Source organism: Pyrus communis, chromosome 11 (assembly GCF_041283825.1).
Source record: "Pyrus communis isolate YQ-2024b chromosome 11, ASM4128382v1, whole genome shotgun sequence".
Classification (NCBI taxonomy): Eukaryota; Viridiplantae; Streptophyta; class Magnoliopsida; order Rosales; family Rosaceae; genus Pyrus; species Pyrus communis.
In genome coordinates, this window is record NC_142575.1 from 6,359,538 (window position 1) to 6,373,508 (window position 13,971).

At 38.9% G+C, this 13,971-nt stretch overlaps 1 pseudogene; it reads left to right on the forward strand.

The window, feature by feature from the left end:
* Positions 1-3,551: 3,551 nt before the first annotated feature.
* On the forward strand, positions 3,552-5,217 carry LOC148692783 (uncharacterized; annotated as a pseudogene).
* Positions 5,218-13,971: the final 8,754 nt, after the last annotated feature.

A 13,971-nucleotide genomic window follows, 5' to 3' on the forward strand; every position in this document is an offset into this window, starting at 1 on the left:
GATATTGTTCCTAAACTACAAACTATAAGATTTTCGCAATTCGACAGTCTTAAAGTCCAACAAATTGAATTCCTTTGAAGAATTAGATGTAGAAAAGTGGCTTATTATTGATTGGATGCAGCAATCGTAGGTCCCCGAAACTGGACTCCTCAAACTTCACCAGCCACAGTTTTGACGAATTGGGTTTTTCGTGATGTGCACACTACATGCACATGACATGCATAGTGAGATGCATATAATATGCTCACAGATCTTAGCCAACTCAAAAAACTAGAGCGCACAGCTCTCTCTTCGAAATCAGAAAAGACGTCATCACCTGTCAGTTTTTCCAATTTATATGTGGGTATCTTTGTCATTTTGTTTTTGTGCATGGTGTGCGTGGCTTGTGCATAGCCGATTTGTCCTATTTTAGTCCAAAGATTAAGAAAATGGATCATTTTTGGTAATTTTTCTTTTTTTTTAATTTGTTTTGGTAAGAGTATTACCAAATGATATGTTAAAAAGTCTACATCAGTAATAACGGTAAAAAAAACATCACTACTGTTTTCCAACCAAATGCCAATTCTTATGTGGAATGACATGGAAAGAGGAAGTTGCTGTCAAATTTGATAGTAACTTCAAATCTATTTTTAATAATTAATAAATGCTTTTCATAATTTTTATACTTATTTTTTGTTTAAAAATACTAAATACAGCTATAAAAAGTAAATAATGTAATAAATAATAGTTTAAATTTAACATATCGGTTGGAGAACAAAATTTAAAAAAAATTTCAATGTGCCACATAGGCCTTTAAATTTAAATTTTATATTTAAAATTTGACATCTCCTTTAGAGATAATCTAAGGAGTTTAATTTTGAAAGAGAAACTTAAAAAAGGAAAACTAATAAAAAGAGCTTGAAAACTTTAAGTTTTAACAATAAGAACAAAATAAAGTGAATAGTACCAGGATTGACTTTTTAGTGTAAAAATGTGATTTTTTGTTAAGATGAACAGTACCATGGACTTTTTGTTAAAACTCTCATTTAAAAATACATTAATTAATTAATTAATTACATTGATCAAAATAGCACTTTATTTTATTTTTTATTTTATAGCAAAATAGCACATTTTTTTTTAGTTTGAACATTTATCTATCTACAATAATTACATATTTATTGGCAATAGGTAATGAAAAATAAAATAGAATTATTCTATACAAGTTTATTTTGTTAATCAAACTGATTTTGATTTTGATTATGGGCAATTGTAAACAATTTTAGTGGGGATAAGCTTTATTTTAATTCCGATTACTGATAATTAGTAAACAGTTCAATAGAAATGTCTGACTTCGAATCCTGCTTACATCTTGAGATTAATGATATGTTTACCTAGGAGCATCTATCTCATTCTAAAAGGCAAATGAGTAAGAGCAAATAATCCAAGCTTAACTAAAGCTGCAATATTTAGTAGTATTTAGGTAGGTAATAACAAGATTCGAGTCGAAAAACTATTAAATATCTATTATGTTATAGCCTATATTGATTCATGCATGGACAAGGAAAACATAAGAATTGAAGATACTGTAAATGTCCGCCATGTCAATTAAGATTTTATTTATTTCTAGAACGCAGGCCTAGCAATTCATAGCAATTTGGAACATCGATTGGCATTGCTTCAATATTAAGTAGTGTTTAGGTAGGAAACAACAAGATTTGAGTGGAAAAACTATTAAATATCTATTATGTTATAGCCTATATTGATTCATGCATAGGCAAGGAAAACGTAAGAATTGAATATATTGTAAATGTCCGCCCTGTCAATTAAGATTTTATTTATTTATTTATTTTATTTATTTCTAGAACGCAGACCAAGCAATTCATAGCAATTTGGAACATCGATCGGCATTGCTATAAAGTTATTCCCAATGCAGAGTACTAGATTTTCTTAAAGTGGTCTCAAGACTCTCAACTTTTGAAATCATATGCAACTTACTTGAACTTGAACTACTATGTAAATAAGAAATGTTTTGCGGCAAAAAGATAAAAGAAACATAAAACATGATGCTTTTGTTCAGGCGAAGATTTTTCTGGAGAAAGGCTTTTCGGACCTCAGCACAACTCCCCAAGGGATTGGCACTTTGGATGTATAGTCGGGCTCTTGCTTGTTGATGTGCTACAAGAAGAGAGCAAAGTTAGTTTTGAAAGGTGCTTTTGTAGGGCTTTAGGTGTAGGCCTTGAGGCTCGCAATCAAAACTAACTAAATGCTTAGGCATGCCATTGCTATCTCAGTATAGCAGATGTAGAACAAGTGTGTTTTAAGTTGATTACTTGCGCCCCAAGTTACTTAAACTTCTTGTTATTAAAGGATTGTCGCGGATGGGTTAAGTCCACATTAAGTTCTTTTTCTTGCCTTGTAAACAAGGACTTTTAGTTCATGGTCTTGCATGTTCGAATGAAGGGAGTCTAGAGCTCCTTAAGTCATTTGTTTGGTCCCAACCTACTTTTAATGAAAAGACATCCACCAAACTAACCAGATCCACACTTAAATGAGACTTTTAAAATAGAAAAACAGGTGGAAATAACTTGAATACATGCTGGAGAATGCATTAAGCTATAGATTTATTAATTAAGAAAACAAACAAAGGGTTTCCGGCAAGATTTCACCTTGTCTGGCAAGGTTGAAATTCTTGCAGTCACTTTTCTTTGAATTTACATGGGTTATATGCTAAAAAAAGGGATGGATGGTAAACAAGTTTACACAAGAGGATCGATACTACAACATTGGGAATGGTAGTAGAGCTTTTATACTAGAAAAAAGATAACTTTTCTAAGGAAACTATCGCTAAAAGGACTGAATATGGGTTGATTTCAGTTTTTGGATGCAAATCTGGCTTGAGAGCAGAGTTTGTAAGTTTTTTTATTTGATTGGTTGAGTGTCATTGTCCCCGTTGTTTTTTTTTCCTTATATAGGCAGTTTGGCCCGACTGCTATAGCTTTTGCTCTTGCCCGATTGAAGGTTAGTGAGTCATTAGCTTTTTACTATAATTACCACTGGAAAGTGTTCTTTGGCTGATAGTAAGTTAGTCTCCATCACTTGTCACTTTAATTATAGACACGTGGCTTGTGTCTTAGCTGAGGAGGCTTCAATTTGTTCCTAGGCTCAACAGGCTTCGGGCAAGTCTTCCTTTAATTTGGCATCCTTAGGCTTTCTTTTATTTAAGCCCAATATTCAAATATTAACCCAAACAATGCCCCCTTTAATCATTGTTGAGTCTGCAAATCGAGGCGTTAATGATGATTAAACAGCCGTTGCATGCCTTCACTCGGGACTTGCACCATTTAAGACATCCATTGTTAACTAAACCTTTGCACTAACCCACGATTTCCAATGTTAACTAACAATTTACTATATAATCCTCACTTAAACCCTTCGGCCAAGTACCTTAGCAATCTCAAACTTTCGAATATTCAGAACTTCCTAGATTTTCCAACTTTCCTAGTACTCTTTTGTTCTCTGCTTCTTCTTGCTTTCTGGCTTTGAATTTCTACTATCTTTTCTAAAATCATTCAATGGCACCCAAAATTGCTCAAACTCAATCTTCCTGTGAGACTAGTGAGGGGATCGCCACCATGCGTCATTTGCTCAATGGCCTTCACCGCCATCGAGCTGGCCTTTAGACCTTACTTTTCTTCGAAGAGGGAGAAGTACACTCCTTGGGACTTTTATGGACTTTTCAGGTCCCTATTGCTGTGGAAAACAACATGCCCAAGGAGAATTGGTTCCCCATAAACCCGTTCTTGGTCAAAGCTGGCATTTTTTACTCTAAATGGTTTGCCGATCGATGAAGATTTCCTTTGATGAATGATGAAGCTTAGGTGCAATGGGTAAATGAGCTCGAGCCCACTTTCAAGAAGAAATGGATGAACAACGACATATATAAGCTAATTATGCTGTCCAAGATTACTGTAATCGCTAAGCCTGAATTGCTGACCAAAGCTTTCCTTTTTTGGAATTCTGGCACCAATACTTTTGACTTCAGGATGGGCCCCATGTCCCCGACCATCCTCGATATGGCCCAAGTCTTCGGGTTGAGGCCCTCGACCAGAGTCGTGGATGTTACCCATGATTAATCTCCTTCTTCTCGCCCGACTGCTGAGAGTTCAAGCACCTCTGATCCCATTATCAGGTTGGAGTACAAATCTTCCAGTTTTAAGAGTTATGAGACTTCCTTCATAGGTTTCATTCCTTTTGCCAAGAAGAATTTTGGCCCGACTTTCTCTACTGCCAGCAGAGATTAAGAGCACATGTACTTTCTTTTGTACTGGCTCAACAAACATATTTTCCCCAACAAACATATTTTCCCCAACAAGTCCAAGGGAGTAAAACTCGAGTGGATCCCTCTGGTGGAAGCTCTACATAATTTTGATGATGTGGCTATGAGCCCCTTTCTCCTCGCTTATCTTTATCATCTTCTATATGAGATGACTAGAGGCGAGCCTTTTGATACCAATCTCAATGGGCAAACTTGGATGATCTAGCTATGGTTGCAATGGTAATTCCTTGAGCTTCGAGCATTCAACCTGGAGTTCCCTGAAGGTGTTGCTCCTGCCCGAATTCTTGCTGAGGCTTCACCTACTAATCACTCTACATTTTTCTGCCTCTACTTCTTCACAGTCTGCAAGACTCAGCCAAACTTGGAGTGGGGGGCTTCAGTATTAAGAAGATATCTTTGGTTTTTCGACCAAGCTTTCCAAGATGCCTTCGGGGAGAACGCCACTGCCTTCTACAGAGAGAAATTTATCAGCTGCATTCAACCAAGGGACTTAGCCTAGGGAGTAAGAAGCGACCGCTACGAGCACGGGCTGGAAGTTTATCATCCAAACTTCTGTAGCAGGCAGTTGGGCTTTAGGCAAGCTATTCCTGTTCCATTTTTTGACTCTGTACATTGTGGCACCTCTTTTTCATCTTCGTTCTCCACAAGAGGTCACATTTTGGATTGCCCAACGTAGTTTGAAAGTCATGAGCAATATTGCTCGAAAGTCCATGGCTCTCAACTTCGAGTATGCTTCAAGGTTCTCCACTTGGTGGGAAACCAAGTGGATTAAGAAGTACGAAGGAGATCTCAAGGAGTTTCACGATCGCCTTTTTAGTCAACTTTTAATCAAGTCTTCTAATAGGTATTTTTATCTTCTTGACTTGTATTTTATGATATTTTATGAATTTGCCTTCTTTTAATCCTTTCCTTGGTTACTTTGATCTTGCAGCGCAATGCCACATTGAAGATGTGGATGTCGGGTTACAACGAAGAAGTTGTGAACACATTTGTCCTCCAAAAGGTTGCTGCTGAGGCAGAGAGACAAGGTGCTGGGGAAGGCGGAGATGTCTCCAAGTTATTTGGAGACTCTGAGGGTGAGGCTGAGCCTGCAGTGAAGCCTCGGGCAACACGTAGGACAATGACATTAGTGATAAAATCTTCGGAGTCTGATCCTGAAGAGCAGCCCGAGTCACGGCCTGCTTTGCCCGTACCTCAGGCAACTCTAACCAAGAAGAGGACCAGGGCTCAAACCTCTAAGACCTTTCAATCCTCTCTAAGTTTTCTATTGCCCTTGCACCTGAGGCGGGTAAGAAAAAGCAGAAGGCTTCCAGTGAGTTGTCCGTTCTTCTTTTTTTGTTTAGTTGCAATCTCACTTTATAGGGTTACAACTCTTTCGTCTTTAAAACTAGGACCTTAAGCAACCAAGAAGCCCACTATTGCGTTAAAGAAAGAGCCATTGGGTGTGAAGATGCACCATAAGGCCAATGATCTTCTTGATACCACCCTTAAAGAACTATAAGTATGACCTGCATCTCAAGTCATTCCTTCGAAGTTTTCCTTTTTTCTTTTCTCTCATTTTTATTTTTATTTTTTATTATTGACTCTTTGCCCGATTGCCTGAAACAGGGTATAAGAAAGGAAAGGATCTCGCAGCCCGATGCATCTTCACCCTCATCACAAGCTTTTCCTCCTCAGGCTAAATTTTCCAAGGTATACTTTTCTCACCATTGGCTTAAAATTTGTAACTTTATTACTTTGGAAGCTAATGATTGACTTTTATTCCTTTGTAGGCCAAGGTTGGGAAACCTGCGTCTTCGATTGGCCAAGGCTCAACTTCCATGTCTTCTATTCATCCTCTAGCATTGGTGGTGACTCCAACTTCCCAGTTTAATCCCAAGACTGGGGAGATGTTGCACTTTGTGGAGGACAACAGCAACTCGATGATTATCCTTATTTTATGCTCAAAGTTCATTCTCTTATACTCATCATCTTTTGCTTCTTTTTTTTTTCCTAATCTTCCCCAACACAAAAGTTTCATCAAGCAACAAGAACTGCATTCAGGGAGCCCATAGTCCCTAAGATCCCTGTGGTCTCAGGGGTAACTAACCCGCGGGTTTCCCAGGGTGCTGTTGTAACAGAAGTGCCTCACCAATCCTGTCAAATCCTTCCTCAGGTATACTAATACCTAATCTTTTATTTTCTGCTTTCTACAAACTAACTTACTGACACTTGTCTTTTCCCTTGATATTTATAGGCTTCTGGTGAGGGCTTGGGCAACATTTCTCATTCTCTAGCAAGCAAGGATAACCCCCTTCAATAACTAAGTGTCACAACTCATCGTCCCCTTCCTTCCAAGGCTTCAGGTTCCATTCAAGTACACTAACTCATTTCCCTAGCTTTCTCTAATTTTTTTCCAAGGCTTCATTCCTGACTTTATTGTTCTTGGTTTGTAACAGGGTTCTGGAGAGGGCTCGGGCAAATATCCACCGCTCTTGGTGCGCAAGACAGATCTTCCCCCGGCCTCCTCTAGCTTCTGGGGTCATAGGGATCCCTATTCTTAAGCCTAAGAAGAAGGCTAAGACTATTGATGCCACTTCTATTCCTGCTCCTACTCCTGAGTCTCTTTCTTCTCTGCTAAACAAGGTTGCCCCCTCTGCTATTACTGAAGGTGTTGGAGGGATGCCTCCAACTCCATTAGTAGCATCTTTGCCCGAGCTGGTCAAGCAGTTCGGGCAGATCAAGACCAAACTATAGTCTCCTCTATATTCATCCAAGTCTCTTATTCTTCAAAATGTTAGCCATATTTTCAAGGATTGGATGAGGAGAGCTTTACTGCCTCCTTTAACCTTAAGGTTCTCCATGATGCTTAAGATGGCCTTGACTGAGCTTTACAAGGCACAGTCATTGTCCAAGGCTCAGTACGAGTATTTTCTCAACTTCTTTGAGAATATGCGGGCACTAAAGGATCAGTATCAGAAAGCAGAGTGGGCATCCAACATAGTGAAATGCTACCAGGAAAAACGCGTAAAGATCTCAACCACTCTCTAATAGTTGGTGGAGAAAGGATTGGCCATGGAAGATAAAATTGCAGTGGTGGACGCTGAAATCTAAAGATTAGAAGAATAACTTTCTACTTTGAAGGCTGAGAAGATGAACCTAGCCAATCACCTTTGCAAGAAGATAGAAGAAGTAGAGAAAATGAACCAAGCAGTTGAAGATTCTAAAGCCCAACTTGCCAACAGTAATATGTATCTAGAAGAGCCTGGCAGGATTTTTACCATTATGCAAAACTACTACTTTAAGATGGCAACCTTAGCTAAAGATGTAAAACTGTTGAACTAAGACATTCTGTAACTTCCTTTTGCTGAAATAAAATACTTTTTTCTTTATATCATCTTGTTATGTTTTATTTCTTTGACTTAACTGTGGTGAATGCACGAGTTAACTTGTAGGTTCCTTCACAATGCTTAGACTTGTCCAATGTAACAATCTCTAACATCCCACAAGGTCAGGTGATATTTCTTAAAAAACTTAGCATTGATTGGACGTCTTTGCAAGTTTCCTTCTAAATCTGCCAAGTAATATCCTCCCCTATCCAGTACTTGATTGATAGTGAAGGGTATTCTCAAGTAGGACTTCATTTCCTAAAGCCTCTAACTTGAACTCCCAAGGGCAAAATCGCCTTCCACACTAATTTTCCTTCCTTGAAGGCCTTCAATTTCACCTTCTTGTTGTATGCTCGGGTAACAACTCTCTTCCCTTCTTGAATTTTATTTAAAGCTTCAAATCAGGCTACATATAGATCTTCAACTCCTTGACACATAGCCTGAATGTATTCTTCATTATGCAGCCAAAACTGGTTTTGAATCCTAATAGAACTCACATTAATTTCCATAGGAAGTACAACATCTTGCCCAAAGGTTAGGGCGTAAGGAGTAGTTCTAGTTCCTGCCCTCTTGGAGGTTCTATAAGCCCATAAAGTGTCTCCTAACTTCTCATGCCATTTCTCTGGATTATCTACCACCATTCTCTTAATAATATTCACCAAGACCTTGTTGCTGACTTCTGATTGACCATTTGATTGGGCGTAGTAAGGACTAGATTGGATCATCTTTATCTTGAACTTACTTGCAAACTCATATACTTCCTTTGAAATAAAAGATGGTCCGCGGTCTGTGACAATTGTCTCGGGTGTAAGATCTTGGTTTCAATGAATTTTTTGACAGCAGTTGAAGTAATACTCTTCACAGCTGAAACTTCTACCCACTTGGTAAAGTAATCTGTTGCCACAATTATGAAGGTGTGTCCCTTATTAGAAGCTGGGTAAATTTGCCCGATGTAGTCCATTACCCATCATCGGAAAGGCCAAAGTTTGACCACAGGGTTCAAAGGTACTGAGGACACATGTTGAAGAGGTCTATGTCTTTGAAATTCTTCACACCCTCAGGTATATGCCTTGAAGTATTTCTGCATGTCGGGCCAGAAGTAACCATATTTCCTGAGCAACCACTTCATCTTAGTTCCACATATTCCTTCATGTACTTCAGCAATCACTCTCATTGACTCTTCTTGGCCTAAGCATTTTAATAAAAGTCCATCTGGAGTTTTTCTTAACAAATTCTCCTCCCACAAAACATACTTAGTTGCTTGCTGTCGATTCTTCTTACTTGTGGGGAAAGAAGGATTTTTCAAGTACTGAGTAATAGGTGATCTCTAATCTTCTATTTTTGGCTCTTGAGTCATTACTTCCAGGGTGAATTCTCTATCAAAGATAGAAGATAGATTTCTCCTTTGTACTTCCACCTCTACCTCAAATATTCTCTCTTAGATATGTGCTTCAGAAGTCAACTGCATCATCTCATTGGCCATTGCATTTGACTCTCTGGGAATATGGCTGATTGATATTTCAATGCCCCAATAACGTAACAATTGAGTGACTGCCAAGTAATAATCGGCCATGGTGATATGTATGCACTTATATTCTTCATTCAACTAATTGACCACTAGCTATGAATCACCAAAGACCTCAAGTTCAGTTGCCCCCAACTCTATCAAGATATCTAAGCCAATTATCAATGCTTCATACTCTGGCCGATTGTTGGTAGTATCTTGATAATCCAGGAGAAATGAATAACAATGGTAAGCATCATTGGGATCAATGATGACAATCCCAGCCCCAACAACATTTTGAGTGCAAGATCCATCAAAATACAATCTCCATGGAGTGATTTAGAGACTAGCAATCCTCTTTATTTCTTGCTGGATCCACTCTTCTTTGCCCAAGAAGGCTTTGCTTGGCGGGATCCACATACTGGCCATCTTTAGAGTTCCTGGAATGTTGATAAGTTCATCTTGCGATTCTTAGTGTTCGGCCAAGAAGTCTGCAATTGCTTGTCCCTTGATCGCTCTTTGAGGCATATATTGAAAACTAAACTTTGATAGTGCTAGAATCCATTTTCCAATCATTCCAATTAGCATTGGTTTTGACAGCATGTATTTGATCACATCAGTCTTAGCAATAATGTGGATGTGGCAAGACAACATGTAATGCGTTAACTTGCAGACAGTGAAGTATAGAGCCAGACACAACTTCTTCATTAGGGTATATCTTGTTTCTACCTCATTAAGGATTTTATTGAGGTAGTAAATAGTTTATTCCTTCCCACCTTCATTGTTTTGAGCCAGCAAGCTTCCCATCGATTTTTCAGAGGCAGAAATGTAAAGCTTTAAAGGCTTTCCTTTTTGAGGTGGCATAAGCACTAGTGAAAAGGTCAAGTAAGCCTTTATTCTGTCAAAGGGTTCTTGGTGTGGTGGGCCCCACTCAAACTCTTCTTTGTCTTTCAATCTTAACAGAAGAGTTAACGGCTGCATCTTGCCCGCCAAGTTAGCAATGAACCTCCTCAAGAAGTTGATTTTTCCTAGTAGCCTATGTAGTTGTACTTTGTTGGTAGGAGGATGTGATTCCATTATTGCCCAAGCTTTATTTTGTCGACCTCCACCCCTTTTTGATGAATGAGGAACCCCAAAAAGTTGCCCAATCTTACCCCAAAAGCACATTTGTTAGGATTCATTTTCAACTTATGGATCCTCATTTTTGTTAAGGCTTGTCTAAGGTCTACTAGGTGTTGTTCTTCAATTTTAGACTTAACCACGATGTCATCAATGTATACTTCCATGTTATAGCCAATCAAGTCATGAAAAATGGCATTCATTGCTCTTTAATAGGTTGCACCAGCATGTTTAAGCCCAAATGACATGACTAAGTATTCATATGCTCCAACATGGCTTGGGCACTCAAAAGCTATTTTATGTACATTTTCTTTAGCCCATTTTATCTGATTATAACCAGCATTCCCATCCATGAAAGATAGGAATTTGTGTAGTATCAAGCAAAACAGTCTTTAAATTCGTGCATAAGACTGACTATCTTTGCCCGATTTTTAACTTCTAACATGTTACCGATATGTATAGGCCTTGGATCCTCCTTAGTCTCCAAATCAATGGTTTCTAAGGGGTCTTGTACTTTTGGTAGTGGCTTGTTAGGTTCTGCACACAAAAATTCAACCAGTTCTGGACTTTTGGACGTGTCTTTGGGCCAATCCAAGTCATATATACATTCATCCATTTGTATGGCTATTTCCAACTCCTTCCAAAAAAACTCTTTTTCACCTTTGTTTTGGTTGCTCAAAGCTTCTTCCTTCCATTTCTCTTATTCTTTGGCCAAGCTCTCCCTTTCTTGCTTTCTCTCTTTCCCATACACAAACAGTCTTTTTGATTAAGGACCTGACTGTAACTACTTGGTTCTTTCTTCTTTGTTCTGAAATTACTAATGTTGGGGAGTTGGGGCAATATGGGGTTTATCTCATTCCTCCATTGTGAGAAACAATCCTTGTTCTAGGAGTTTTTGGGCCGTCACCTTAGTCGGGCACCCGTTCTCATTAGCTCCAAAGCACTGGAGAATCCCAACACTGGGATTATAGAAACTAGCTTTTGCCACATTGGCTGTAGGAAGAAACGGCCGTGACTTAACCACCACCATTTCCCAAATCTTGGTCCCACCTTGCATTAATAGTTACTTGTTAATGCAAGGTGAATGGTACAGAAAGACTTTGATGAATCCAATCTCTACCATGTAAGGCCTCATAAGTTGAGTTACTGTCCACCATAAAGAAAGCTAACATAATTTGCTTGGAACCCAAGTCAACCTCCAGGGGCAATATCTCATAGGTTTTGGTGATGGCTTCAGAAAAGCTAGAGACTGTCAAGTCAGTAGGAATAAGATATTCTTCACTTCTTCCTAACTTCTTCATCTGTTTTAATGGTATTACATTGGTTGCAGCTCTTCCATCAATCAAGACCTTCTTGAAGGGTACTCTTTCCAAATAAGCAGTTATATATATGGGCTTGAAATTGTTAGCTAGGGCCAAACTTGGGCGGCTAAAGACCATTTTATCTGAATACACCCTCTCAGACCCTTTCTTTGCGAGCTCGGGCAAGCCTATTTTGCCCGATTCTCCTCTTCCTACTTCCTCAATACTAACATGTGCCAAGTAATCACCCTCAATTATGGCAGGTTGATCAGGCTCGATGCAAAACATGGCAGATATAATATATGCCATGTTTACGTGGAAGTTGCTAGGTTCAGGTAAATCCTCATTCTTGCCCCCAATATGGTCCATGAATTCATCTAACCAGGCCTGTGCTTCTTTTGCCAACATTAGCTCAGGCAACTTTTCTTCCCGAGTTATACCAAAATCTTGCACCTGCTCTGGGAATTCACAAAGAGCATCAACCAACAACGGTGAAGGCATTCTCCTTTTAGGCAAGATAGTTCCAAAACATATTAGTTCTGGACTCCATCTTGGAGTTGGCATCATTACCATATCCTTTTGAGCTCTCCTCAAGATTCTGTACTTTCCCGGATGAGGGATTTGTAGCACATGATCTCCTTCTCTTTCAGTCTTGCTATTAGCCATTTCTACCTCATTTTTGCTTCTTTAGTGAAGTTGATTTATTCCCCTATGAGGTACTTTCTCAAACTTCACATTTTCAGAGCTTTTTGATGTAGTAGGAACTTTTAGTGAGTTCATATGAGCTTCGTGCTGCCTCTGGACTCCCTAATCATAGAAGCTCCTATTTCCTTGATAGATCTCTTATCTTTTCCAACTACATACCATTTCCGCCCAAGTCAGGCAAAATCCTTCTTGGTGACTAGGGATGCTAGGTTCCTTGTTTTTCCCTTTATCTTAACATTACCACCTTCATAACTTGGCTGGGGATGACTAACCTCCACACATTTGGTATTTTGGTTTCTTTATCTTTCACTTCTTTTGAGGCTTTATGGTTTCTGAATACCTCGGATAAGTTTTTTGGCTCAAAATCTCCTCCTAACCTTTGGAAAACATTTCTAGAGGTTTCATTCTCAGTTGCCCGCATGATGCTTCTGCAGGCTTCTTGTTCTTCTATCTCTCTTTTTTAGATCAACTTTTGATCAATAATAGCTCTTGATGCTGACACTTCTAACTTACATTCTCATTGGCACTTGCTACACAATATTAACCCTTTAATTATGGTTGCTTTGGGTTTCTCGAGCAACTTGATAGTTTATTTTGTTGGTCTATCAACTTGTCTTCTTTCTGCTTTCACTTCCCAAGTGGTTTTTCCCTTCCTTTTCTCAGCCCAAGTCAGGTTGATCATGTTTATTGGGGCTTTTGGGAAGGGATCCGTGTCAATCATCATATTAGCCTCGGGTTTCTCCAAGAGTAACTTCCCCTTGACTATGAGGTCTTGTCAAATCCCTGAACTAGACGCAGTTAGTTATGGAATGGTTGAAGGTATAGTGCATCTTGTAATACTTCTTTCTTCTTAATTCTTTTGGCTTAGGCATCTTCTTGGTGTTGTTGGGCATAATTACTCTTGCTCGCACCAACTCTTCATAGATTTCTGAGGCCTTAGTTAAATCAAAAGAATAACTATGGTATTTAGAAGGCTTCATAGGGACAAACCCACCATCATTCATCACCACCTTCTGATCCTTGACTAGCTGGACTAAACCCTTCACTGTTAAAGGTTTAAAATGGGTGTTCATCTCTGCTGCATACATCTTAATTCATTCTCCTCCATGACCATCACTTTCTTCTGGCTCTGCTTATTCAAACTCTACTTGGTGAATTGCAGCTTTATTTTTGTAAAAATGAGGCACCTTGGATGAGTGTTTCGTTTATTGTTCTTCACTCAACAACTTCTCATACTTTGTGGCAGCAATCACCAATTCTTCCAGTTCACTGAATAGTACATCATAAAACTTTTTTCTTAAAGGCAGCCTCAATGCCTTCTGAGCAATGAATATAAGCTAGGCATGATTGATAGGGAATTGGCATCTCATCCTTGTCTTTCTAAACCTCATCATGAAGTATTATGTAGACTCATGCTCATATTGCTTTACCTCCACCAAATCATTGATAGTCATCTCGGGCTTCACTCCATAGAATTGTTCATGAAAAGCCATCTCCATTTGCCCCCAGTTGACGAATTGGGGGGCAACAAGGAATACCACTGAGATGCTAGGCCAACCAACGAATTCCCAAACAATCTTAACTTATAGTTAGGATTGTCTTCAAACGCCACACAATGGTTAGAAAACTTGAAAATGTGATCTCTAGAGGACACACTGC